Source organism: Pongo pygmaeus, chromosome 3, assembly GCF_028885625.2.
Source record: "Pongo pygmaeus isolate AG05252 chromosome 3, NHGRI_mPonPyg2-v2.0_pri, whole genome shotgun sequence".
NCBI lineage: Eukaryota > Metazoa > Chordata > Mammalia > Primates > Hominidae > Pongo > Pongo pygmaeus.
Window position 1 is genome coordinate 61,550,058 of NC_072376.2, and position 27,394 is coordinate 61,577,451.

The 27,394-nt window shown below is 46.0% G+C and overlaps 1 non-coding gene and 1 pseudogene across 1 annotated transcript; both read left to right on the top strand.

Moving 5' to 3' along the window:
• Positions 1-1,010: 1,010 nt before the first annotated feature.
• Positions 1,011-1,114, top strand: LOC129027177 (U6 spliceosomal RNA). Its single transcript, XR_008498250.1, has one exon. It is a non-coding gene; the product is annotated as a U6 spliceosomal RNA (small nuclear RNA).
• Positions 1,115-5,620: 4,506 nt separating this feature from the next.
• On the top strand, positions 5,621-27,364 carry LOC129027184 (putative uncharacterized protein FLJ44672; annotated as a pseudogene).
• Positions 27,365-27,394: the final 30 nt, after the last annotated feature.

Below are 27,394 nucleotides of genomic sequence, written 5' to 3' on the forward strand. Positions count from 1 at the left end.
AGGTTTCACTGTGTTGCTCAGGCTGGTCTTGAACTCCTGGCCTCACGGGATCCTCCTGCCTTAGTCTCCCAGTGGGCTGGGATTATAGGTATGAGCCACCTCACCTGACCTGCAACGATTTTTCAACAATGTAATTTCTCTTTTGCAGAGCCACCTAAGCTGAAGATTCCCTTGAGAACAAGTACTGTCCTGTGGTTTCATGACCTTTCTTCCATTTGTCGTTCTTGTGAAGTGGAATTTAAATGACATCTTATCAAGATGGATAAACCCTAGTTTCCCAGTGCTGGAATATAGAAAATGATGAACAAGTAAATCCCACTCAGCACCCATAGTCCAGGCATGGGGACCTCAACACACCTGAGCCCCAGACATCACCTTTCATTGTGAGTAGCTCTGAGATGACACTTCTGCTGTTCCCAATTCCAGCATTAATTGAGTTAGATAGTTATTTTATGAAGAATTTTCATATGCCACAATCCTGACCATATCTTCAAGTGAACAGAAAACTTCTATTAAAAAGTCAACCTTCTGTCTCACTCTGTTGCCCAGACTGGAGTGCGGTGGTGCAATTATGGCTCACTGCAGCCTCAACCTCCTGGGCTCAAGCAATCCTCCTGCCTCAGCCTCACAAGTAGCTGGGACTACAGGTGCTTGTCACCACACCTCACTAATTTTCCCATTTGTGTTATATGTGGATTCCACAGGACTGACTTCGAAAACTTGAGTATGCGTGGATTTTGGTATACACAGAAATGGGAGAGCTGGAACTAATCCCCCCATATACCAAGGGACTAATTGTATCTGTTTTTACAATTATACTGTAGGAGACATTATGTTCCATGACAATGGTAATTTTTAATGACAATTTTTAATTGAGTGAAATTACCATAAAAATAATAATAGCAGCTAATATTTACTGAGCTGTTACTAGGTGCCTATAAATAGCATAGATTTTTAAATTCTCCATAATTCTTCCTTATTTCACTTAACCACTCTATCTTAAATTACTCATGCTTGCCTCAGTAGCACACATACTTAAGTTGGAACAGTAGAGAGATTGGCATGGCCTCTGTGAAAGAATGACATGCAAATTTGTGAAGCATTCCATGTTTTTTAAAAAAAGAAAAAAATTACTCCCAGATTTTCACTGTGTTTGTGCATATGACCTTTTGTTTAGGTTGAATTACATCCAAAGATGAAATTTCCAGAAGTGAGATTACTGTGAGTCACAGGGCATGAGCATTCTCATTACCCTTGATGTAAATTGCAAAGCTTTCAGGCATGGTGGCTGTCAGCCTGTAATTTCAGCACTTTGGGAGGCTGAGGTGGGAGGATTGCTTGAGGCCAGGAGTTGGAGGAGGCAGTATAATGAGTCACTGTCTGTATGATTTAAAAAAAATTTCCAAGCTTTATCCTGGAAGGCTTATGTACATTTTAAACACCACTAATACTACAAGAAAATGGCAATTTCACTGCACCTTCGCCCACACAGGTATTATAATTTAACAAGTTATTTTCTGTGTGATAAATGAAAGACCTCATATTATTACTTTTACTTTGTCACCCATTTTTTTTTTTTTTGAGACGCAGTCTCGTTCTGTCGACCAGGCTGGAGTGCAGTGGTGTGATCTCGGCTCACTGCAACCTCTGCCTCCCAGGTTCAAGTGATTCTCCTGCCTCAGCCTCCTGAGTAGCTGGGATTACAGGCACATGCCACCATGCCCAGCTAATTTTTGTATTTTTAGTAGAAATGGGGTTTCACCATGTTGATCAGGCTGGTCTCGAACTCCTGACCTCGTGATCTACCTGCCTCAGCCTCCCAAAGTGCTTGATTACAGCTGTGAGCCATGCGCCCAGCCTATTTGTCACATATTTTATCTTTCCTTATGTTAGCTTATTAGCTTTATTTCTTTATTGTCCTTTTTTTTTTGAGATGAAGTCTCGCTCTGTCTCCTAGGCCTGAGTGTAGTGGCACAGTCTCAACTCACTGCAGCCTTGACCTCCTAGGCTCAGGTGATCCTTCCACCTCAGTAGTTGGGACTATAGGTACATGCCACTATGCCTGGCCAATTATTTTTATTTTTTTATTTTTACTAGAGACGAGGTCTTGCTTTGTTTCTTAGGCTGGTCTGGAACTCCTGGCCTCAAGCAATCCCCCCCACCACCCCCTCCCAAAGTACTGGTATTATAAGCATGAGCCACCAATGCCTGGGGTATCTGTGTCTTTTCCATTTATTTATAGAGTTACTTTGTCTTTTACTAATTCAATGATCTGTTTAATCTTTTATTAAATTATAAAAATAGTAAATACTTTTAAATAAGTGAAAAATTTCCTTCACTCTTTAGACCCATAATCTTATCTCAGGAAGTAATTGCTATTGAGAAAATGGGCCATATCCTTCAAGATACGTACATGGTGATTGAACATCACTTCACCTTTTCATATTTCGTGGACATTTGTGCCAATACCTATTGATCTATCTTAATCCTTTTCATGGTTGCATAATATTTTATTATATGGATGTATCACAATTTACCAGTACCAGTCAACTGCTGGAGGCATTTAGGCTCCTTCTAATATTTGCTTTGAGCTCTTTATATAATTAAAAATTAACCCCCTCAGCCGGGTGTGGCAGCTCATACCTGTAATCCAAGCACTTTGGAAGGCTGAGGTGAGAGAACTGCCTGAGTGTGGGAGATCACCACCAACCTGGTCAACATAGCGACACTTTGTCTCTACTAAAAATTAAAAAAAATAAAAATGAGCTACATGTTGCAGTGCACACCTGTAGTCCCAGCTACTGGGGAGGCTAAGACTGGAGGATCACTTGAGTCTAGAAGGTTGAGGCTGCAGTAAGCTATGATCACACCATTGCACTTTAGCTTTGCTAAGAGCAAGACTGCATTTCTTAAACAAAATAAAAATTAGATGGGAATATTGCTCAAGCCCTGCAGGTTGAGGCTGCAGTTAACTGTGATTGCACCACTGCAGTCCAGCCTAGGTGATAGAGCAAGACCCTTTCTCTAAAAATAAAATAAAATAAAAATTAATCTTCTATCATATTTCCCAGTAACACCTTCCCTCCTACGTTTCTCCTAGAAGCCCTTAAATTTTGTTTTCCACATACCATTTAAAACTTTTAAGTGCTGATGTCTGTCTGTGTCATCCCTCTTTTTTTTTTTTTTTTTTTTAGAATGTCTTTTTGTCACTTCTAGCTGGACCTACCATGAAAGACTTCTGAATCCAGGAAGAGAGACTGACTGGGCAACATGTTATTCAGGTACAAAAAGACTTGGACTGTAACTCAAAAATGATCAAATAATAGTGCATGCATCAAGTGCAATGGGAATCTCTTCTGGAGAGGGAGAGAAGCTTCCAGTTAAGGTGACATTGAAGCCAAGTCCTGTAAGATGAGGAAGAGTTGTATGAGAGTGGGGAGGGAAGGGGGAGGTGGAGGGATGGGGATTGGGCTGGGCTGGGATGGAGTGAGCTGCCCAGGCAGGGAAACCAGCACTATACAGACCTGAACAGTGAAGATGGCACATTTTGTTCAGGGAATGGTGAATTAAGTGTGGCAGGAATGCTTTGGAGAGACGGTCATTTGCTTGTATGGAATTTTCCTCAAGAGACCTCATTACAGTTTCTAATTTTTTGATGTTATCATGCATCACTGCCCTTGTCAGATAGTATCATGATCACAGTAACATCAAGCATAATATTTCATTGATTCTCACATAAACAGGTGGGTGCCACAGTTATCCCCATTATATGCACAAAATGATGAAGACTTGGGGTTAATGAGCGATTTGCCCAAGCTCACCTGAATATTAAGACTGAGTCAAATGTTAGTCTGGTCTGACTTTAATGCTTGCCTTGTTCATGAGCACCATCCATTGCCTCTCCTATGCAGTTAAGCAGGTAGACAGGTGAGAGAAGAGCCCGTGTGATATCGGGGGAAATTCACCCCTGATATTTCATGTAGGTTCTTTTCTATTTTCCCTGAGTGTCAGCCGGTCTGAGAAATAAAGGGAAAGAGTACAAAAGAGAGAAATTTTAAAGCTGGGTGTCCAGGGGAGACATCACATGTCGGCAGGTTCCGTCATGCCCCCCAAGCCGCAAAACCAACAAGATTCTATTAGTGATTTTCAAAAGGGGAGGGAGTGTATGAATAGGGTGTGGGTCACAGAGATCACATGCTTCACAAGGTAATAAAATATCACAAGGCAAATGGAGGCAGGGCAAGATCACAGGACCACAGGACCGGGGCAAAATTAAAATCGCTAAGCAAGTTTCGAGCACGCATTGTCATTGATAACATCTTATCAGGAGAAAGGGTTTGAGAGCAGACAACCCATCTGACCAAAATTTATTAGGCGGGAATTTCCTCAACTTGATAAGTCTGGGAGCGCCACATGAGCCCGGGGCTTATTTCACCCCTTATCTATGACTGTAAAAGACAGCCGTCCCCAAAGCGGCCATTTCAGAGGCCTCCCCTTAGAGATGCATTCTCTTTCTCAGGGATGTTCTTTCCTGAGAAAAAGAATTCAGCAATATTTCTCCTATTTGCTTTTGAAAGAAGAGAAATATGGCTCTGTTCCACCCGGCCCACAGGCAGCCAGAGTTTAAGGTTATCTCCCTTGTTCCCTGAAATTGCTGTTATCCTGTTCTTTTTTCAAGGTGCCCAGGTTTCATATTGTTTAAACAACTTGTGCAGTTAATGCAATTATCACAGGGTCCTGCGGGGACATTCATCCTCAGCTTACAAAGATGACCGGATTAAGAGATTAAAGTAAAGACAGGCATAGGAAATCACAAGGGTATTGATTGGGGAAGTGATAAGTGTCCATGAAATCTTCACAATTTAACTTCAGAGATTGCAGTAAAGACAGGCGTAAGAGATTATGGAATTATTAATTTGGGGAACTAATAAGTGTCCATGAAATCTTCACAATTTATGTTCTTCATCCGTGGCTTCAGCAGGTCCCTCCATTCGGGGTCCCTGACTTCCTGCAACACGTTTCTCTCTACTCACAGACTTCTGACCAAATGTATGTGCGGAGTTTCTACACCAATTCTCCAGCTCTCTGGATACCAACCGCGTATCCCGCAATTGCATTCTGACACTACCTAGAGTTAGCGCAGAACCCACAGGTTAGGGGCTCAGTCCCACAAGACCACCCTCACTTCAGATGCCAGTTGCAAGTCCTAGGTTGTCACCTGTATTTTGACCAACCAGTTAGAAATCAGGGTTTCCCATGACCTTCTTCTTGAGTTTAATTATTTACTAGAACAACTCACAGAACTTAGAAAAACAGGTTTTTTTCTTTTCTTTTTAAGAGACAGGGCCTCACTCTGTTGTCCAGGCTGGTGTGCAGTGGTGCAATCATAGCTCATTGAAGCCTCAACCTCCAGGGCTCAAGTGATTCTCCTGCTTCAGCCTCTCACGTAGCTGGAATTATAGGGTTCCCACCACCACATCTGGCTAATTTCTTTTATTTTTTGTATAGATGGGGTCTTCTTATGTTGCCCAGGGTGGTCTCAAATTCCTAGGCTCAAGTGATTCCACCCACCTCTGCCTCCCAAAGTGCTGGGATTACAGGCATGAGCCAGCGCATCTGGCCACCTTATTTTCTATTACTGGCCCAATGTAATGGCTCCATCTCAGGAACAGCCAATGAAAGAGATGCACAGGACAAGGTAAGTGGGGAGGGGCACAGAGCTTCCATGCTCTCTGTTGGGCACACTACCCTCCCAGGACCTCCTTGTGTTTAGCAACACAGAAGCTCTCCAAACCCTGCTGTTTGGGTTTTTATGGGGCATGATAGATAAAATCATTGGCCATTGGTAGTTAAGTCAATTTTTGCCTCCTGGAGTTCAGCAGGTGAGGCTGAAAGCTCCAAGCCTCAAAAAATGTGGTTGGGGCCAGGTGCGGTGGCTCACTCCTGTAATCCTAGCAGTTTGGAAGGCTGAGGCACATGGACCACTTGAGGTCAGGAGTTTGAGACCAGCCTGACCAACATGGTGAAACCCCGTTTCTACTAAAAATAACAACAATTAGCTAGAAGTTGTGGCACATCCCTATAATTCCAGCTACTCGGGAGGCCGAGGCAGGAGAATTGCTTGAACCCGGGAGGTGGAGGTTGCAGTGAGCTGAGATTGTGCCATTGCACTCCAGCTTGGGCTACAAGAGCCAAACTCCATTTAAAAAAAAGCGGTTGCTTTCTCTGGCCGCTAGCCCTCCTCCTGAAGCAGTCTAGGAGCTTGCAGCCACCCTGTTAGCTCAACAGCATCCCACATGCATTCTTACCATGCTGCAGATCTGAAAGACCTTAGAGGCCCTTGTGTCAGGAACCTGGGACTAAGACTAAATATCAAAACAGAAAATGCTCCTATTACCTCTGTCACAAAGGGCTTTTTAAGAGCTTTGGAAGCTCTGTGCCAGGAACCAGGGGCAGAGACCAAATGTATATTTCTTTTCTTATATTTGAGACAGAGTCTCACTCTGCCACTGAGGCTGGAGTGCAGTGATGTGATCATAGCTCACTGCAGCCTTGACCTCCTAGGCTAAAGCAATCCTCCCACCTTAGCCTCTCCATTAGCTGGAACTACAGGCGTGCATCACCATGTCCAGCTGATTTTAATTTTAATTTTGTAAAGACAGGGTCTTCCTATTTTCCCCAGGCTGATCTCTAACTCTTGGCCTCAAGCAATCCTTCCTCTTTGGCCTCCCAAAATGTTGGGATTACAGATGGGAGCCCCCATACCTACCAATCACAAGGATCTTTATAAGAGAAGGAGGTAGGAGAGTCAGAATTAGAGAAAGTGATGTGGTAATGGAAGAAGAGGTCAGAGAGGGAGATTTGAAGATGCTGTACTTGTGGCCTTGAATATGGAGTCACGAGGTAAGTCAAGGAATGGGGGTGGCTTCTAGAAGCTGGAAAAGGCAAAGGAGCACATTCTGTCTAGAGCCTCCCCCAGAAGGAATGCAGCCCCTCTGACACCTTGACTTTAGCCTTAATAGACCTAGTTGGGCTTCTGGCCCCCAGAACTGTAAGATGGTAGATTTGTGGTGTTTGAAGCCACTAAATGTAGGGTACTTTGTTGTAGCAACAACCAAAAATGAACGTGAAGCTGGGACCTCATGTTACAGTTGCTGACGCCTGTAATCCCAGAATTTTAGGAGGCTGAGGTAGGAGGATCGCTTAAGTCCAGGAGCTTAAGACCAGCCTGGGCAACGTAATGAGACCTCATATCTAAAAAAAGATGTTTTTAAAAGGCCAGGCTCAGTGGCTCACATTTGTAATCCCAGCAGTTTGGGAGGCCGAGGAGGGTGGATCACAAGGTCAGAAGTTCAAGACCAGCCTAGCCAAGATGGTGAAACCCCATCTCTACTAAAAATACAAACATTAGCCAGGTGTGGTGGTGGGTGCCTGTAATCCCAGCTACTCAGGAGGCTGAGGCAGAGAATCACTTGAACCCAAAAGGCAGACCTTGCAGTGAGCCGACATCGCACCCTTACACTTCAGCCTGGGCGACCGAAACTCCATCTCAAAAAAAAAAAAAAAAAAAAGCCAGGTGTTCTGGCATGCAGCTGTAGTCTCAGTTCCTAGGGAGGCTGAGGCGGGAGGATTGTTTAAGCCTGGGAGGTTGAAGTTGCTGTGAGCTGTGATTGCACCAATGTACTCCAGCCTGGGCAATAAAGCAAGACCTTGTTTCAAAAAGAAAGAAAGAAATGAGCATGGTGGGAATGGGGACAGATGACAATGTTAAGTAGAGTGGTCAGGGTTGGCCTCATAAGTGAATATTGAGCAAAAGTTTGAAGCAGGTGATGGAGCTGGCCAAGGTGCTGAGGGAAGAGCATTGTAGGCTGAGTCAACAGGGTCTTTATCCTGTTGGATAAAGGAGGAAACTCTCTGGTGTGTCTGAGGCTCTGGAAGGAGGCCAGTGGAGCAAAGAGATAGAGGGAGCAAAGTCAGCAAGGAGGCCAGGGAGTTACTGGGCTGGGATTGGTACAGATTGTGTAAGCCCTGGGATGCTATTGCTGGGGCTTTGGCTTTTACTCTGACTAAAATGGGAACCACCGAGGGCTTCTGAGCAGAGAGGCGACATGGTCTGTCTCCTGATTTAAAAGCACGACCTGGCTGCCAAGTTGAGAAAGACTATGGGAAGATTTGGGTAGAAGCGTGGGGGCCAAGCTGTGGCAACATCCCGGTGGGAGATGATAGTGATCCTGCCCGGGTTCACGGTGGTGGTGAGAGATGGTCAGAGCATGGATACATGTTGAAGTCAGTCAGTAGGATTTCCCGATGGACTGGATGTGAGCTGTGAGAGAAGGCAGTGGTCAAGGTTGAGTTTGATTCTAATTGAATTATTAAGTAATTTTAAAAAACACTACTGCCTTTCCCAATCCTACCAAGTAAAGGATGCTAGATAAAAGAAATCTCAAGTCGGGCCAGGTGCAGTGGCTCACACCTATAGTTCCAACAGTTTGAGAGGCAGAGATGGGAGTATGTTTTAAGGCCATGAGTTTGAGAGCAGCCTGGGCAACATAGCAAGACCTCCTCTCTAAAAAAATAAATAAATAAATAAATTTAAAAAAATAAATATAGCCAGACATGATGGTATGTACCTATGGCCCCAGTTACTCATGTGGCTGAGATGGGCAGATCTCTTGATTCTAGGAGTTTGAGGCCAGCTTGGGCAACATAGCAAGACTTCTCTCTCTACAAAAATGAAAAAAAATGCCTGACATGGTGGTACTTGCCTGTATTCCCAGGTATGGGGGCAGCTGAGGCAGGAACATCTCTTGAGCCCAGTTGGTCAAGGTTGCAGTGAGCTATGATTATACAACTGCACTCCATCCTGGGTGACAGAGTGGGACCCTGTCTCAAAATACAAATACACATGAAATCTCAGGTCAGACCAGTCCCTTCTAGGCTATGTAGGCCTTGTAACCACGTAGCTGCATGATCGGGTTTGTGTGGCTGTGGATGAGGAGACCCCTGTCCAATTGTCGGCTTTGTAATCAGTTTATTTTTCAATATAGTAATCAAATATATTTCATCATACTTGATGGTCTCAGATATGTGTGGATTTTGGAATTCCCCTTGGAACAGGTTGTAACATCTTATTGGCTCCATAATTCCATAATTTTTAAAATCTGATCAGTTTTTAATAAGATCAGAGTTGATATTAGACTACCTAATTAGTTTTGTTAATGAGAAAATGAAATTGTGTTGTTTGCATTTTATCCAAGTTGGGTGTCATATTGGCTAAATCTCATCAATACTTAAACAAATGCAAAATTAGAGCTTATCATGAAACACAATGTAATTCTTGAAGAAGATGCCATTTCTTTTTTTTCTTTTTTTTTTTTTAAGATAGAGTCTTTCTCTTGTCACCCAGGCTGGAGTGCAATGGTACGATTTTGGCTCACTGCAACCTTCACTTTCTGGGTTCAAGCAATTCTCCTGCCTCAGCCTCCCGAGTAGCTGGGATTACAGGCGCCCGCCACCACACCCAGCTAATTTTTGTATTTTTAGTAGTGATGGGGTTTCACCATGTTGGCCAGGCTCCTCTGGAGCTCCTGACCTCAGGCAATCTGCCTGCCTCAGCCTCCCAAAATGCAAGGAGTACAGATGTGAGCAACCACGCCTGGCCTCCATTTCTTTTTTGTAGTCTTTAATAAACAGCTGCTATCATTGCAGACTTGCTATTTAGGCACTTAGGAATTTTTCACTAGAAGGCATGTAAAGAAGGACCATGGGCATTTGTAATGAATTTCGCATTTATTCTTTGACTACATGACTGTCCCCAGAGCTGTAATTTTATTAATGAATTTTTTAGAAGCCATTTAGCTAGCAACTGAGCCTAACCAGCCACTCACCCTCGTTATTCAGTGCTCTTTTACTATTGTCTATTTCTCCTCCAACTTGGCTACACTCACAAAGTGATAAAAACTTGCATTTGTTTTCTTTCCTTTTCAGAGACAGGGTCTTGCTCTGTTGCTCAGGCTACAGTACAGTGACATGATCATGGTTCACTGTAGCCTCAAACTCCTGGGCTCAAGCAGTTTTCTCACTTCAGTCTCCCAAGTAGCTGGGACTACAGACATGTGCCACCATGTCCAGCTAATGTTTTCGTTTTTTATCATAGAGACGGGATCTTGCCAGGTTGCTCCGACTGGGCTCAAAACTCCTGACCTCAAGTGATCCTCCTGCCTCAGCCTCCCAAAGTGCTGGGATTACAGGCAGTCATGACCACCTGTGCCCAGCCCCCATTATCATTATTTTAAATAATAGCTTTATTAAAATATGATTCACATACCATTCACTTTATTTATTGAAATCTGCAATTCAGTAGGTTTTAGAATATTCACAGAGCTGTGCATCGATCACCACAGTCACTTTTAGAAGCTTTCATTACCCTGTAGAGAAATCCATACCCCTTAGCCACTACCTCCTACTCTCCCCACCTACCTTTGCCCCCAGCCTTAGGCAACCATTGATTAATTTTTTTGTCACTATAGATTTGCCTAATCTGGACAAATAGAATTGTACAATATGTGATCTCTTGTGGCTTTTTTTCCCTCTTAGCACAGTGTTTTCAAAGTTCCTGTATGTCATAGTGTGTATCCATATTTCATTCCTTCTATGGCAGTATTCCATGGTAGAGACACACTGCATTTTGTTTATCTGTTCATCAGTTGGTGGATATTTGGGTTGTTTCCATGTATTCCATGTATTGGTCATTATGAATAATGCTGCTATGAAGATTGTTGTACCAGTTTTTGTGTGGACATATATTTTTATTTTTCTGGGATTTATGCCTAGGAGTGAAATTGTTGCATTATAGGATGACTGTACATTTAGCCTTTTGAGAAACTGCCAGACTGTTTTCTAAAGTGGCTACACCAGTTGGGTGCAATGGCTCACACCTGTAATCCCAGCTACTCAGGAGGCTCAGCTAGGAGGATGGCTTGAGCCCATGAATTCAAGACCAGCCTGGGCAAGATAGTGAAACCCTGTGTTGATTTTTAAAAAATCCAATTAAAATGACAAGAAAAGAAATACCCAAACAAAATGGTTACACGATTTTATGTTCCCACCAGTAATATATGTGGGTTCCAATTCCTCCACATCTTCACTGACATTTTTTTTTTTTTTTCTAGATAGGGGTTTGCTCTGTCTCTGAGGCTGCAGTGCAATGATGCCATCACAGTTCACTGCAGCCTTGACCTCCCAGGCACAAGTGATTCTCTCATCTCAGCCTCCTGAGTTGCTGAAAATTGCAGGTGTACGCCACCATGCCTGGCTAATTTTTATATTTTTTTCTGTAGTGATGGGATTTTACCATGTTGCCCAGGCTGATCTCATACTCCTGGTCTCAAGTGATCTGCCCACCTCAGCCTCCCTAAGTTCTGGAATTACAGGCTGCCACCATGCCCGGCCTTCACCAACATTTGCCATTATCTGTGTTTTTTTTTTTTCCTTTATACCTTAAAGCAGTATGAGAACAAGTGTCTTCAATTATAGGAAACAGTATAATCCCAGGGCATTGGGAGGCTGACAGGAAGATGTCTTGATGCCAGGAGTTTTTGTTGTTGTTGTTGTTGTTGTTTTTGACAGAGTCTCGCTCTGTCACCCAGGGTGGAGTGCAGTGATGGGGTCCACTGCAACCTCCGCCTCCCAGGTTCAAGTGATTCTCCTGCCTCAGCCTCCCGAGTAGCTGAGACTACAGGTACATGCCACTACTGCCCAGCTAATTTCTGTATTTTTGATAGAGTCAGAGTTTCACCATGTTGGCCAGGCTGGTCTTGAACTCCAGACTTCAGGTGATTTGCCTGCCTCAGCCTCCCAAAGTGCTGGGATTACAAGCATGAGCCACCATGCCCAACCTGATGCCAGGAGTTTTAGACTAGCCTGGGCAACCTAGCAAGACCTTGTCTCTACAGAATATTTAAAAATTAGCCAAATGTGGTGGTGCCTGTGTATAGTCTCTCTCCCTCTCTCTTGTTTTTTTCTTTCTAACTTTTCGTGATGTGGTCTGGCTCTGTCACCCAGGCTGAAGTGCAGTAGTGTGATCATGGCTCACTGCAGCCTGAAACTCCTGGGATCAAGTGATTGATCCTCCCTCCTCATCCTACCAAGTAGTAGGGACCACAGGTGTATGCCACCCAGGTCTTGCTATGTTGCCCAGGCTGGTCTTGAGCTCCTGGCCTCAAGCAATCCTCTCACCTTGGCCTCCCACAGTGCAAAGATTACAGGTATGAACCACCATGCCTGGCCCCTACCCTGCCTATTGAGAACTAAAAGAAGGATCCAAATTCTCCTTAGCTCAACTCGAGCCATTTCCTGATTGCTTCATCAGCAAGGAGCTTGTTATTGGGCTGTCCAGGCCTCCCAAGCAGCACAGAAATGAGGTGAAGGAGTTTTCCTGCTGCTCCACTCTGTAAGGAGTTGGAGGGTGATGTTTACTCGTTTGCAGAGAGAGATGCCTTGTAGGCACCTCAGGATGGAGAGGACCCTGATTCCAATGTCCTTTTTTTCTTTCAAAACAGGACCTTGCCCTGTCACTCAGGATGGAGTTCAGTGGTCCAATCATGGCTCATTGTAGCCTCAAACTCCCAGGCTCAAGCAGTCCTACCATGTCAGCCTTCCCAGTAGCTGGGACTACAGGCAAGCATCGTGACACTCAGTGAATTTCGTTTTTATTTTTTTGTAGAGATGGGGCCTCAGTATGTTGCCACGGCTGACCTTGAACTCCTACACTCAAGGGATTTTCCTGACCTGGCCTCCCAAAGTATTGGTATTACAGGCATGAGCCATTGTGCCCACCGTCTCTGGTTCTTAACCTTCTGCCTCCCTCTTCCAGTTTTAAAGAATGCGTGTAATTACATGGGCTCTCCTAGATACTCCAGGATAATCTTGTTTTAAGGTCAGCTGACGAGCAACATTCATTTTATCTGCACTCTTAATTCTACCTTTCTATGTAATTGTGCTGTGTAACATAGGACATGAGCAATTGGTGGGGGTGGGGGTTATTACTTTGGCCACCACAGTAACTATTTTATGCCAGGTACTCAGCTAAGCACTGGTGAATTAAGCATGAATAACACACACTCCCTAATCTCCATCCATTCTTGGGAGGAGCACCTCACCTGTCATGCTCCTGAGAATCTGGGGAGTCAAAGAAGTCTTCCATGAGGAGGTGATGCCAAAGCGGACAAGTGACAGAGGAGTCAAAGCTAGCTAGGAAGAGAGTAGAGGTTTAAGGGGAAACATATTATAAGCAGAGGATATCACCCACTTCAGAGACTCCCAGAGGAGAAAGAGTTTGCATTGAAGGGGCAGATGAGGCTCAGTTGGACTCCATAGCAGATGAAATGGAGAGGGGCAAGCAGTGAGGCTGCCTTGCAAGGCAGGGCAGAGCAGGGGCTGTTAAGGAGTTTGGACTTAATCCCTGAGGCAAGGAGAAGTGATGTAAATGGGGGAGTAACATGATGAGATTCACGGATTAGAGACATGGCTCAGGCTGCTGTAGAGAAGGCACCAGGGAGAGCAGATGGCTCAGTGGGTGTGCAGGAGACCTCTCACTGAGTTTAGGGAGAGGTTTTTTAAACAGAAGAAGTTTGAGTAATTTAAATGATGATGGGAAGGAGCTAAAAGTGGGGGATAGGTTAAAGATACAGGAAAGTGGGAGGAAGAACTGACAAGTGAGGTTCCAGAGAGGGCAGGAGAAGAGGAGATTCTCACAGGGGGATTAACACTTTCTTTTCTTTTTTCTTTCTGAGACAGAGTCTCACTCTGTCACCCAGGCTGGAGTGCAGTGGCACAATCTTGGCTCATTGTAGTGCAGACTTCCAGGCTTAAGGGGTTCTCCCACCCCAGACTCCCAAGTAGCTGGAACTACGGGTGTGCACCACCACCACACCTGGCTAATGTTTCTTTTTTTTGGTAGACACAGAGTCTCACTATTTTGTGCTGATTGGTCTCCAACTCCTGGCCTCAAGTGATCCTCCTGCCTAGGCTTCCCAAATTGCTGGGATTACAGGCATGAGCCACAATGCCTGGCCTCTGATAGTTCTGTATTCTCTAGAGTTGTCTTTACTTTGTGCTAGTGTGTCCCTCATTGTGCTGATCCTCTGTAAAAATTAATACCTTTTCTTTTCTTCAAGATGGAGTTTCACTCTTGTTGCCCAGGCTGGAGTGCAATGGCGCTATCTTGGCTCAGCGCAACCTCCACCTGCCTGGTTCAAGCGATTCTCCTGCCTCGGCCTCCCAAGTAGTTGGGATTACAGGCATGTGCCACCATGCCCAGCTAATTTTGTATTTTTAGTAGAGATGGGGTTGCTCCATGCTGGTCAGGCTGGTCTCAAACTCCTGACCTCAGGTGATCTGTCTGCCTTGGCCTCCCAAAGTGCTGGGATTACAGGCATGAGCCATTGTGCCTGGCCAAAATTAATACTTTTTATATTAAATTTACATATATATACATTTTTTCTTTTTGATACCGGGTCTCGCACTGTCACCCAGGCTGGAGTACAGTGGCACAACCTCTGCTCACTGCAGCCTCCACCTGCCAGGCTCAAGCAATTCTCCTGCCTCAGCCTCCCGAGTAGCTGGGATTACAGGTAAATGCCACCACACCCAGCTGATTTTTGTGTTTTTTGTAGAGACGAGGTTTCGCCATGTTTCCCAGACTGTTCTCAAACTCCTGAGCTCAAAGCAGTCCACCCACCTTGGCCTCCTAAAGTGCTGGGATTACAGGTGTGAGCCACCTTGCTCATTCTAGTTTAAACTTTTGAATGGTTTGTGTCTCCTGATTGGACTCCTACAAATACAGAGTCGATGCTAGGAAGGGTACCAGGAGATAGACGCACACAGATGGGATTTGGGAGTAGGTTTGGTTATCCAAGGAGCAGTGCTGAGCTCCTTGCTAATGGGATATGGGATGCTGGTGATTTCCAGGAAGTGACTTCACAATGACTCAAGCTACCATATACTGTTGATTGTGAAATGCCAGTTGAAGCATATGTCCTGTGAGCTTAGGGGTGCTACAGGTTGACCACTGCAGCAGTAAAGATGACTCTGAAGAATGGCATGGGATGGATCCTTTCGAATGCACTTGAGCAGCGGTCTCCAACCATAGGGCCACAGAGCTGGAGGTGAGCAGCAGGTGAGTGAAGGGAAACTTCATCTGTATTTCTAGCCCCTCCCATCGCTTGCATGACCACCTGAGCTCCATGTCCTGTCAGATCAGCAGCAGCATTAGATTCTCATAGGAGCACAAACTCTGTTGTGAAGTGTGCATGCGAGGGATCTAGGTTGTGTATGCCTTATGAGAATCTAATGCCTGATATTCTGTTACTGTCTCCCATCACCCCAGATGGACAGTCTAGTTGCAGGAAAACAAGCTCAGAGATCCCACTGAGTCTACGTTATAGTGAGTTGTAGAATCATTTCATTATATATTACTATGTAGTAATAATAGAAATAAAGTGCACAATATATGTAATGCACTTGAATCATCCTGAAATTATTCCCTCACTCCCAGTCTGTGGAAAAATTGTCTTCCACACGTTCACTCTGTTTTTTGGTAGAGGCAGGGTCTTAATATATTGCCCAGGCTGATCTCAAACTCCTGGCCTCAAGTAATAGACCTCTCTCAGCCTCCCAAAGTGCTGAGATTACAGGCATAAGCCACCACTCTCAACCAAGACTTTCTTAAACCAAATAAAAATTAAGTGAGATTACTTGAGCCCAGGTGGTCAAGGCTGCAGTGAGCCTGATTGCACCACTGCACTCCAGCCTAGGTGATGGAATGAGACTGTCTCAAAAAATAAAATAAAATAAAATACAAATTAACCCTTTATGACGTTCCCAGTAACTTTCCCTCCTAAGTGTTCCCCACAAATCTTTGAATTCTGTTTAATTTCCACATAACATTTAAGACATTTAAGAACTTATGTCTGTCTGTGTCATCCCTTTATGTCAAAAGATGTCTTTTTGTCACTTCCAGCTGGATCTGCCATGAACGACTTCTGAATCCAGGAAGAGAGACTGACTGGGCAACATGTTATTCAGGTACAAAAAGATTTGGACTGTAACTCAAAAATGATCAAATGATAGTGCATGCATCAAGTGCAATGGGAAGCTCTTCTGGAGAGTGAGAGAAGCTTCCAGTTAAGGTGACATTGAAGCCAAGTCCTGAAAGATGAGGAAGAGTTGTATGAGAGTGGGGAGGGAAGGGGGAGGTGGCGGGATGGGGAATGGGCTGGGATGGGATGGAGCAAACTGCCCAGGAAGGGAAACCAGCACTGTACAGACCTGAACAACGAAGATGGCATATTTTGTTCAGGGAATGGTGAATTAAGTGTGGCAGGAATGCTTTGTAGAGACAGTAATTTGCTTGTATGGAATTTTGCCTGAGAGACCTCATTGCAGTTTCTGATTTTTTGATGTCATCATCCATCACTGTCCTTGTCAAATAGTTTGGAATGGGTATAATGACCACAATAACCCCAAGCATAATATTTCATTAATTCTCACAGAATCACAGGTGGGTGCCACAGTTATCCCTATTTGATGAATGGAGTGATGAAGCCTTGGGAATAATGAATGATTTGCCCAAGCTCACCTGGATATTAAGACTGAGTCAAATGTTGGGTCTGGTCTGACTTTAATGTTTGCTTTGTTCATGAGCACCACGTATTGCCTCTCCTATGCAGTTAAGCGGTAGACAGGTGACAGAAAAGCCCATGTTTTTCTCTACTCACACACTTCCGACTGAATGTATGTATGGAGTTTCTACACCAAATTCTTCAGTGCTCTGGATATTAACTGGGTGTCCCATGACTTTATTCTGACACTACCTGGAGTTAGCACAGACCCTACAAGTTAGGGCCTCAGTCCCACGAGACCATCCTGACTTCAGATGCCAATGGCAAGTCCTAAGTTGTCACCTGTACTTTTGACCAACCTGTTACAAATTGGGGGTTCCCATAACTGTTTTCTTGGGTTTAATAATTTGCTAGAACAGTTTATGGAACTCAGAAAAACAGTTTATTTTCTTTTTTTCTGAGAGAGAGGGTCTTATTTTGTTGCCCAGGCTGGTGTGCAATGGTGCAGTCATAGCTCATTGCAGCCTTGATTGTCGGCTCCAGTGGTTCTCCCATCTCAGCCTCCCTAGTAGCTGAGACTACATGCCTGCAACACCACATCTGGCTAGTTTCTTTTATTTTTTGTATAGATGGGGTCTTGTTGTGTTGGCCAGGCTGGCCACAAATTCCTGGTCTCAAGTGATCCTCCCACCTCAGCCTCTGAAAGTGCTGGGATTACAGATGTGAGCCACCACATCTGGCCAGTTCATTTCCTATTACTGGTTCATTGTGAAGGATACATCTCAGAAACAGTCAAAGAGACGTGCATGCTGGGTGCAGTGGTTCATGCCTGTAATCTCAGCACTTTGGGAGGACAAGGTGGGAGGATCGCTTAAACTCAGGAGTTTGAGACCAGCCTGGGCAACATGGTGAAAACCTGTCTCTATAAAAAATTAAAAAAAAATAATAATAACCGGTGTGGTGTTGTGCACCTAGAGTTCCAACTCCTAGGGAAGCTGAGATGAGAGGATGCCTTGAGCTGGGGACTGGGGAGGCTTAGGTTACAGTAAGCTGAGATTGTGCCACTGCACTCTAGCTTGGACAAAAGAGCCTGATCCTGTCTCAAAAAAAAGAAAGATACCCAGGGCAAGTTAAGTTCGGAGGAGCACAGAGCTCCCATGCCCTCTGTTGAACATGCGACCCTCCCAGCATCTCCTGTGTCCAGCAACCCTGAAAGCTCTGCAAACCCCGTTCAGGGTGTTTATGGAGGCTTTATTATGCAAGCATGATTGATTAAATCTTTGGCTGTTGGTGATTAAGTCAGTCTCCAGCCCCTCTTCCTCCTGGAGTTCAGTGCATGAGGCTGAAAGTTCCAAGCCTCTTACCATGTGGTTGCATGGTAATCAGTCCTCCTCTTGAAGAAATGTAGGAGCTTGCAGTCACCCAGTCATCTCAACAACATCCCCAAATGCACTCTTACCATGCTGGAGATCCCAAAGTTCTTAGAGGCTCTTGTGTTAGAAACCTGGGACCAAGACCAAATATTAAAACAAAAGATGTTCCTGTCACATCTATCACTGAGGTCTTTCTAAGAGCTTTAGAAGCTCTGTGCCAGGAACCAGGGACAGAGATGAAATATATATTTCTTTTCTTTTTTTTTTTTTTGAGACAGAATCTCCCTGTGTCATCCAGGCTGGAGTGCAGTTATGTGATCATAGCTCACTATAGCTTTGGCCTTCTGAGATCAAGCGATCCTCCCATCTCAACCTCCCAAGTAGGTAGGACTACACATGCATGTCACCCATGCCCAGCTCATTTTTGTAGAGTCGGAGTTTCACCATGGTGGCCAGGTTGGCCGTGTTGGCCAGATGGGGTCTTCTTTTGTTGCCCAGGCTGGCCGCAAATTCCTGGGCTCAAGTGATCCTCCCACCTCTTCCTTGTAGAGATGCGATTTAGTTATGTCGTCCAGGCTGATCTCAAACTCCTGGGCTAAATCGATTGTCTCACTTCAGCCTCTCAAGTAGCTGGGACTACAGGCGCATACCACCATGTCGGGCTAATATTTATTTTTATTTTTTTTCTAGAGGTGGGGGTCTCACTATGTTGTTCATGCTAGTTTCAAACTTCGGGCCTCAAGTGTTCCTCCTGCCTTGACCTCCCAAAGTGTTGGGATTCTGAGTGGGAGCCATCATGCCCAGCAATCACAAGGGTCTTTATAAAAGAAAGAGAGTAGGAGATTCAGAATTGGAGCAGGAGATGTGATGAAAGCAGAGGTAAGAGAGGGAGATTTGAAGATGCTTCACTTCTGGCTTTGAAGATGGAGTCAGGGGCCATGATCCAAGGAATGGGGGTGGCTTCTAGAAGCTGGAAAAGCCAAGGGAACACTTTAGAGTCTCCAGAAGGAATGCAGCCCTGCTGACACCTTGACTTTAGCCTTAATAGACCTAGTTTGAGTTTCTGGCCCCTAGAACCATAAGATGGTAGTTTTGTGGTGTTTTAAGCCACTAAATGTAGAAAACTGCAAACTATGTTGCAGCGGCAAGAATAAATGAACATGAAGCCAGGCATGATGGCTCATGCCGGTAATCCCAGCACTTTAGGAATTTAGGCAGGAGGATCACATGAGGCCAGGAGTTCAAGACCAGTCTGGGCAACATAGTAAGACCTTGTCTCTACAAAAATGAAAAAATTGGCCAGGTGTGGTGGCTCACACCTGTAATTCCAGCACTTCGGGAGGCCGAAGCGGGCAGATTACCTGAGGTCAGGAGTTCGCGACCAGCCTGCCCAACATTGCAAAACCCCGGGTCTACTAAAAATACAAAAATTAGCTGGGCGTGGTGGCACGCACCTGTAATCCCAGCTACTTGGAAGGCTGAGGCAGGAGAATCACTTGAATCTGGGAGGTGGAGGTTGTAGTGAGCCGGGATCACACCATTACACTACAGCCTGGGCAAGAAGAGTGAAACTCTGTCTCAAAATAAAATAAAATAAAATACTAAAAAATTTAGCCAGGCATGATGGCATGAACCTGGAGTCCCAGCTACTGGGGAGGCTGAGGTGGGAGGATCGCTTGAGCCTGGAAATTTGAGGTTGCAGTGAGCTGTGATTGTGCCACTGCACTCCAGCCTTGGTGACAGTGAGATCTTGAAAAAAAGAAGAAAGTAAAGAAAGAAGAAATGAGCATGGTGGGCATGGGGACAGATGGCAATGTTAAATAGAATGGTCAGGGGTGGCCTCCTAAGTGAAAATTGAGTAAAGACTTGAAGGAGGGGAAGGAGCTGGTCAAGGTGCTGTGGGAAGAGGACTGTAGGCAGAAACAATAGAATAAAGTGTCTGAGGTGTGTCTGAGGCTCTGGAAGGAGGCCCATGGAGCAGACAGAGAGAGGGAGAGAATTAGGGGAGGGGGCCAGGGAGTTGCTGGGTGGGGATCAGTACAAATCACATAAGCCCCGGGAGGTTATTGCTGGGGCTTTGGCTTTTACTCTGACTCAGATGGGAACTGCGGGAGGGTTCTGAGCAGAGCGACCACATGCTCTGTCTCCTGATCTAAAAGCATTCTCTGGCTGCTGAGTTGAGAAAGACTATGGGAAGATGTGGGTAGAAGCATGGGGGCCAAGCTTTGGCAACATCCAGGTGGGAGATGATGGTGGTCCTGACCAGGGTCATGGTGGTGTTGAGAGATGGTCAGAGGGGAGAAGTAGGGGAGGAGGCCAGGGAGTTGCTGGGTGGGGATCTTTAGTACATGTCGAAGACAGTCAACAGGATTTCCTGTCAGACTGGATATGGGGTGTGAGAGAAGGCAGGGGTCAAGGTTGAGTTTGATTGTTACTGAAATTATTAAGTAATTTTTAAAAACACTACTGCCTTTCCCAATCCTACCAAGTATGGGATGCTAGATTAAAGAAATCTCTTCAGGCTCATTGTGGTGGCTCATGCCTGTAGTCCCAGCTGTTTGGTAAGCAGAGGTGGGAGTATCTTTTAAGGGCAGGTGTTCAAGACCAGCCTGGACAACACAGCAAGATCTGCTCTTTACAAAAATATTTTTCAAAATTAAATAAATTTAGCTAGGCATGGTGATGTGTACTTGTAGTTTCAGCTACTCAGGAGGCTGAAGTGGGCAGATCTCTTGAGGTCAGGAGTTTGAGGCCAGCTTGGGCAACATAGCAAGACCCCTCACTCTACAAAAAAATTAAAAAACTAACCAGGCATGGTGGCACTCAACTGTACTACCAGCTACTGGGGAGCTGAGGCAGGAAGATGGCTTGAGCCCAGGAGGTCGAGGCTGCAGTGAGCTGTAAGTGCACAGCTGCACTCCAGTCTGGGTGACAGAGCAGGACCTGTCTCACAATACAAATAAAAATACAAGTAAAATAATGAAATCTCAAGTCAGAGCCTTTTGGCTCTGCAGCCCTTGCAACCCCTCAGCCGTGCAGTGGGGTCTGCGTCACTGGGAATGAGGAGACCCCTGCACGGTGTTGTTGCCTGACTAATCAGTGTTTTAAAACATATATTAATCGGGGTGGGTGCGGTGGCTCACACCTGTAATCCCAGCACTTAGGGAGACCCAGGCGGGTGGATCACCTGAGGTCAAGAGTTCAAGACCAGCCTTGCCAACATGGCGAAACTCCTTCTCTACTAAGAAAATACAATAATTAGCTGGACATGGTAGTGGGCCCCTGTAATCCCAGCTACTTGGGAGGCTGAGGTAGGAGAATCGCTTGAAGCTGCGGGGCGGAGGTTGCAATGAGCTGAGATTGCACCACTTCACTCCAGCCTGGGCAAAAGAACAAGACTTTGTCTCAAAGAAAAAAAAAAAGTATTATATCAACATGTAATGGTTTTATTATTAATATGTAATGAATATTAAATATTTTTAAAATCTTGTATTATATCAACATGTAATGGCTTTAATATGTGATGAATAATATTTAAGAACTTGTGTCTTATTTTCTAGTTTTAATATAATTGTCTACAGAAAGAAATAGTCTTAGAGATCTTCAATAAAGTTAAAAAATGTAAAGGGATGTTAGATCCCAAAAGATTGAGAATTTCTAGTTTAGAAATATTCAGAGTAAGCCACATACTACTTGCTACTTGAACTATTTTTTTTCTTTGATTTTTATTTTAGGAGATGGGGTCTCACCCTGTCACCCAGGCTTGAGTACAGTAGTGCTATCACAGCTCGCTGCAGCCTTGAACTCCTGGGCTAAGGATCCTCCTACCTGAGCCTCCTGAGTAGCTGGGACTGTAGGTATACGTGACGATACTTCCTAATTTTTAAATTGTTTTGTAGACGTGGGGTCTCAGTTTGTTGGCCAGGCTGGTGTCAAACTCATGGCCTCAAGTGACCCTTCCACCCCTGCCTCCCATCCTAGAGGTGTGTGCCACTACAAGGAGCACTTGTTCAATGTTCTAAAAAACAAATTTCTAAAGTAAGGCTGTGGGATGATGGCAGGAAGATAAAAGAAAAACAGAAGAATAAGTTAAAATGACTTATTCACACATATTCTTTTGACAGCAAGAAGAACTTTTAGTATATACATTCCTTACAAACAAACAAAAGGCAGATAAACAATGTTGTATACGAACTTCAACACACACCGTACAATATTCCCATTTTGCTGACATAAGTTATGGAAATTTCGTTGTTTACTTGAGTGTCGCTACCAGTATTTTGCTTCTCTGATGATTTTTATCAACTTCCTCATCTGTTAACTTCTCTCCAAGGTATGTCATATCATGACATACTGCTGCTGCATGAACATGGCCAGTGTCTTCCTGTTAAACATGTAGAATGCTTTCCTAATTTCTCTTTTTACCCTCTGTCTTTGTGTTTTGCATTTTTCTTACTTTTATTGTCAGAAACTCCAGAAAGTCAATCGTACTAATTTATCACCATTTGCTTTATTAATGTATACTTTGCTTATATGGAATTTTGCCCAACAGACCTCATTACAATTTCTAACCTGTTTTATTTTGTTTTTTTTCTGAGACAGAGTCTCCCTCTGTTGTCCAAGGCTGGAGTGTAGTAGTGCTATCACAGCTGACTGCAGCCTCAACCTTCCAGGCTGAAGCGATCCTCCCATCTCAACCTCCCACGTGGCTGAGACTATAGGTGCTTGCCACTATGCCCAGCTAATATTCGGAATTTTCCTATACGTGGATTCCAGAGGGGTGACAGTGAAACGTGAGTAAGCATGGATTTTGGTATATGCAGAGATGGGGGGCTGGAACTAATTCTGTATACTGAGGGACGACTGTATATGTTTTTACAATTATGCTGTAGGATACATACTGTTGCATAGCCTTGAAAATAATAATTTTTAATTGAGTGGAATAATAATATTGATAAAAGTAGCAGCTGGCCAGATGTGGTGGCTCACACTGGTAATCGCAACACTTTGGGAGGCTGAGGCAGGAGGATGGCTTGAGGCCAAGAGTTTGGGATAGGCCTTGGAAACAAAGGGAGTCACCATCCCTACAGAAAAATACATGAATTAGCCTAGTGTGGTGGCATGTTCCTGTAGTCTCAGCTCCTTGGTAGGCTGAGGTGGGAGGATCACTTGAGCCCAGGGAGGCTGAGACTGCAGTGAGTCATGATCAGGCCTCTGCACTCCAGCCTGGGTGACAGAGTGAGACCCTGTCTCAAAATGACAAAAAAGTAGCAGCTAACATCAACTGACCTTTTACCAGATACCTATTAATACCATAGTTTAATTTCTTATAACTGTTTCTTATTTCACTTACCAACTCTGTCTTCAGTTACTCCCAGATTTTTACTGTGTTTGTACAGATGACCTTTTGTTTAGATTGAATTGTCTCCCCAGAAGTAAGATTACTGTGAGTCACGGTGAATGGACATTCTCATTACCCTTGATGTAAATTGACAAGGTTTTGGGTGCCTCCCAGCTATAATCTTAGCACTTTGGGAGGCTAAGACAGGAGGATTGCTTGAGGCCAAGAGTTGGAGGAGGCAGTATGGCAGTATGGTGAGATCCTGTCTCTATTATTTTTAAAAATTGACAAGCTTTACCCTGGAAGGCTTATACACAATTTAAACACCCCTTATAGTATAAGAAAGTGCCCATTTCACTGCACCTTTGCCAGCACAGGGTATTATAATTTAGTAAGTCATTTTTTGTTTGATTATTTTAAATAGATAAAAGACCTCATATTACTTTACTTGTCACATTTCAACATCTTTCCTTAGCTTATTAGCTCTATTTCTTTTCTGTCTGTAAATGGTTGTTGTTGTTTTGTTCTTTGAGACAGGGTCTTGCTCTGTCACCAGGCTGGACTGTAGTGGCATAATCATGCCTCACTGCAGCCTTGACCTGCCAGGCTCAAACTTCAGCCTTCAGAGTAGCTGGGACTACAAGTGTGCACCACCACTCCCAGATAATTTTTTTTCTTTTTTTGGATAGAGACAGGGTCTCACTGTGTTGTCCAGAGCAGTGTCTAGCTCCTGGCCTTAAGCAATCCTCCTGCATTAGCTTCTGAAATTGCTGGAATTTCAGGCATGAGCCGCCATGCCTGGCCTGGGCTAGTCCTATATTCTCTAGAGTTCTCTTTACTTTGTGCTAGCCAATCTCTCATTATGCTGTTCACCTGTTATAATGAATAATTCTCTGTATTAAATTTTACCACTTTAAACTTTTGAGTGGTTTATGCTTCCTGATTGGACTCTGACTAATATGCTAGGAAGGGTCCCAGGAGATAAACCCACACAGATGGGATTTGGACATAGGTTTGGTTTCCCAGGGGGCAGTGCTGAGCTCTTTGCCAGTGGGAAATGGGATGCTGGTGATTTCCAGGAAGTGACCTCACAATGACTCAAGCTACCACTTACTGTTGATTGTGACAAAATGCCAGCTGAGGCACATGCCTTAGGAGCTAAGTGGTTGCTGCACTTGACCACTATGAAGACTGGTGTGGGAAGGGTCGTTTTGGATGCACTTGAGCAGGGGTCCCCAACCCCTGAGCCATGGAGCCGTAAGGAGCCACACAGCAGGAGGTGAGTGGTGTCAAGTGAGGGAGTGAGGGAAGCTTGGTCTGTATTTACAGCCACTCCCCTTTGCTCACATTCCCGCCTGAGCTCCACCTTCTCAGATCAGCAGCAGCATTAGATTCTCATAGGAGAACGCACCCTGTTGTGAGCCGTGCATGTGAGGGATCTAGGTTGCGCTGTCCTTATGAGAATCTAATACCTATTGATCTGTCACTTTCTCCCATCACGCTCAGGTGGGACCATCTAGTTGCGGGAAAACAAGCTTAACACGCCCACTGATTCTACATTATGGTGAGTTCTATAATTATTTTATTATATATTACAGTGTAATAATGGAAATAAAGTGCCTAATAAATGTAATGTGCTTAAATCTTTTGGCCCAGCTCCTACCTCCCGGCAGCCTCTCCAGGCCCAGAACTTTCTCCAGTCAGCCTCTACAGACCAAGCTCATGACTCACAATGGCCTATTTAGGCCCATACCCTACCTCACGGCAGTCTCCGCAGATGAGGCTACTGCCTCACAACGGCCTCCACAGGCACAGCTCCATTGTTACAATGGCCTCTTTAGACCCAGTTCCTGCCTCCCAGGCTTCTCTCCAGGCCCTGAACTTTCTCAAGTCGACCTCACCAGACCCAGCTCCTGCCACTCATTGGCCTCCCAAGGGCCAGCTTTTGCCTCACGGCCACCTTCCAAGACCCAGCTCCTGTTGTACAGTGGCCTCTTGAGGCCCATCTTCTGACTCCGGGCAGCCTGTACAGGCCCAGCTCCTGCCTTACAACAGCCTCTTTAGTCCCAGCTCCTGCCTCTTTGCAGGAGGCCCAAATGTCCTCAAGTCCAGGCCACAAAATCCAGGGCCAAAATGTCCACAAGTCGGCCTCTCAAGGCCCAGCTCCTGCCTTTCGTTGGTATCTCCAGGCCCAGCTGCTGCCCCCAGGTGGCCTCTACAGGCCGTGCTCTTTCTTCTGACTGTGTCTGGAGGTCCAACTCCTGCCTCAGAACAACCTCTTTTGGCTCAGCTCCTGCCCAGCTCCTAGTGGCCTTTGTAGGCCCAAAACTGCCTCAAGTCAAGCTTTCCAGGCCCACCTTCTGCCTCCCAATGGCCTGGACAGGCCCAGCTCCTGCGTGACAATGGCCTCTCCAGGCCCAGCTTTTGCCTCACAGAAGCCTTCCCCAAACAAGGTCCTACCTGCCTCCCAGCAGCCTCAACAGGCCCAGATCCTGCTTCACACTAATCTCATTAGGCCCAGCTCATACCTCACCGTGGCCTCTCCAGGCCCAGCTCCTGCCCCTCGACAGGCTGTCCGTGCCCGAAACTTCCTCAAGTCGGCCTCTCCAGGCACAGCTCCTGCCTAACATTGGCCTCTTTAGGCACAGCTCATGCCTTGGTGGCCTCTTCAGGCCCAGCTCCTGCATCCCAGCACCTTCTCAAGACCGAGAACTTTCTCAAGTCTGCCATTCCAGGCCCAACTCGTGCCTTCCGTCAGCATCTACAGGCTCAACCTCTGCCTCACAGCACACTTTCCCAGCCCAGCATGTGCCTCACCGCAACCCCCTAGGCCAAGCTCCTGCCTTTCAGCAGCCTCTACAGGCCCCACTCCTACCTCAATGGCCTCTCTAGGGCAAACTTATGCCTCACAGTGGCCATTCTGGCCCAGCTTTTGCCTTTTGGCAGCATCTCCAGACCCAGAACTTCCTCAAGTGGGCCTCTCCAGGCCCAGCTCTTCTTCCTGGTGGCCGCTGCAGGCCCAGACTGTTGTCAAGTCGGCCTGTCCAGGGTCAGCTCCTGCCTCCCAGCGGCCTCTGCAGGCCCAGGTCGTCCTCAAGTCAGCCTCCACAGGCCCAGTTCCAGCCTCTCGGTGGCCTCTCCGGGTGCAAAAGTTCCTCGAGTCAGCCTCTCCAGACCCAGCTCCTCCTGCCTCCCAGTGGCCTCTTTCAGCCCAGCCCAGCTCATGCCTCCTGGCGGCCTTCCCAGGCCCCGCTTTTGACTTTTGGCGGCCTCTGCAGGCCCGAATTTGACCTCCAGTCGGCCTCTCCAGGCCCGGCCTCCTGCCTCCCGAAGGCCTGCACAGGCCCAGCCTCTGCCTCACAGCAGACTATCCACGCCCAGCTAGCCCTCGCCTCACTGCGGCCTCCCCAGTCCAAAGCTCCTGCCTCTCAGCCGCTTCAGCAGGCCCAGCTCCCGCCTGCCAGTGGCCTCTTCAGGCCCATGGGGCTCATTCCTCACAATAGCCTTTCCAGGCCCAGTTTTTCCCTTCCGGCGGCCTCTGCGGGCCCAGAACCTCCTCAAGTTGGCCTCTCCAGACCCACTTGCAGCCTCCCGGCGTCCTCTCTGTGCCCAGTTCTTCCTCCCGGCTGCGTCTCCAGGCCCGACTCTGACCTCCCAACAACTCTTTGGACTCAGCTCCCGCCCAGCTCCCGGTGGCCCTGGTAGGCCCACAACTTCCTGAAGCCAAGCTCCCCAGGCCCAGCTCAGGCCTCATGGTGGCCTCTCCAGGCTCAGCTCCTGCCCTCTGACGGCGTCTCCAGGCTCCAAACGGCGTCCAGCCGGTGGGCTCCTTCTGGCCCAGTTTGGGCCTCCCGGCAACCTCTGCAGGCCCAGATCGTCCTGAAGTCGGCCTCTCCAGACCCAGCTCCGGCCTCCCAGCAAGCAAGCTCTTTTGGCTCAGCTCCTGCCCAGCTCCCGCTGGCCTTTGTAGGCCCCGAACTTTCTTCAACCAAGCACTTCACGCCCACCTCCTGCCTCCCGGTGCCTGAACTGGCCCAGTTCTGGCTGAAGAACAGCCT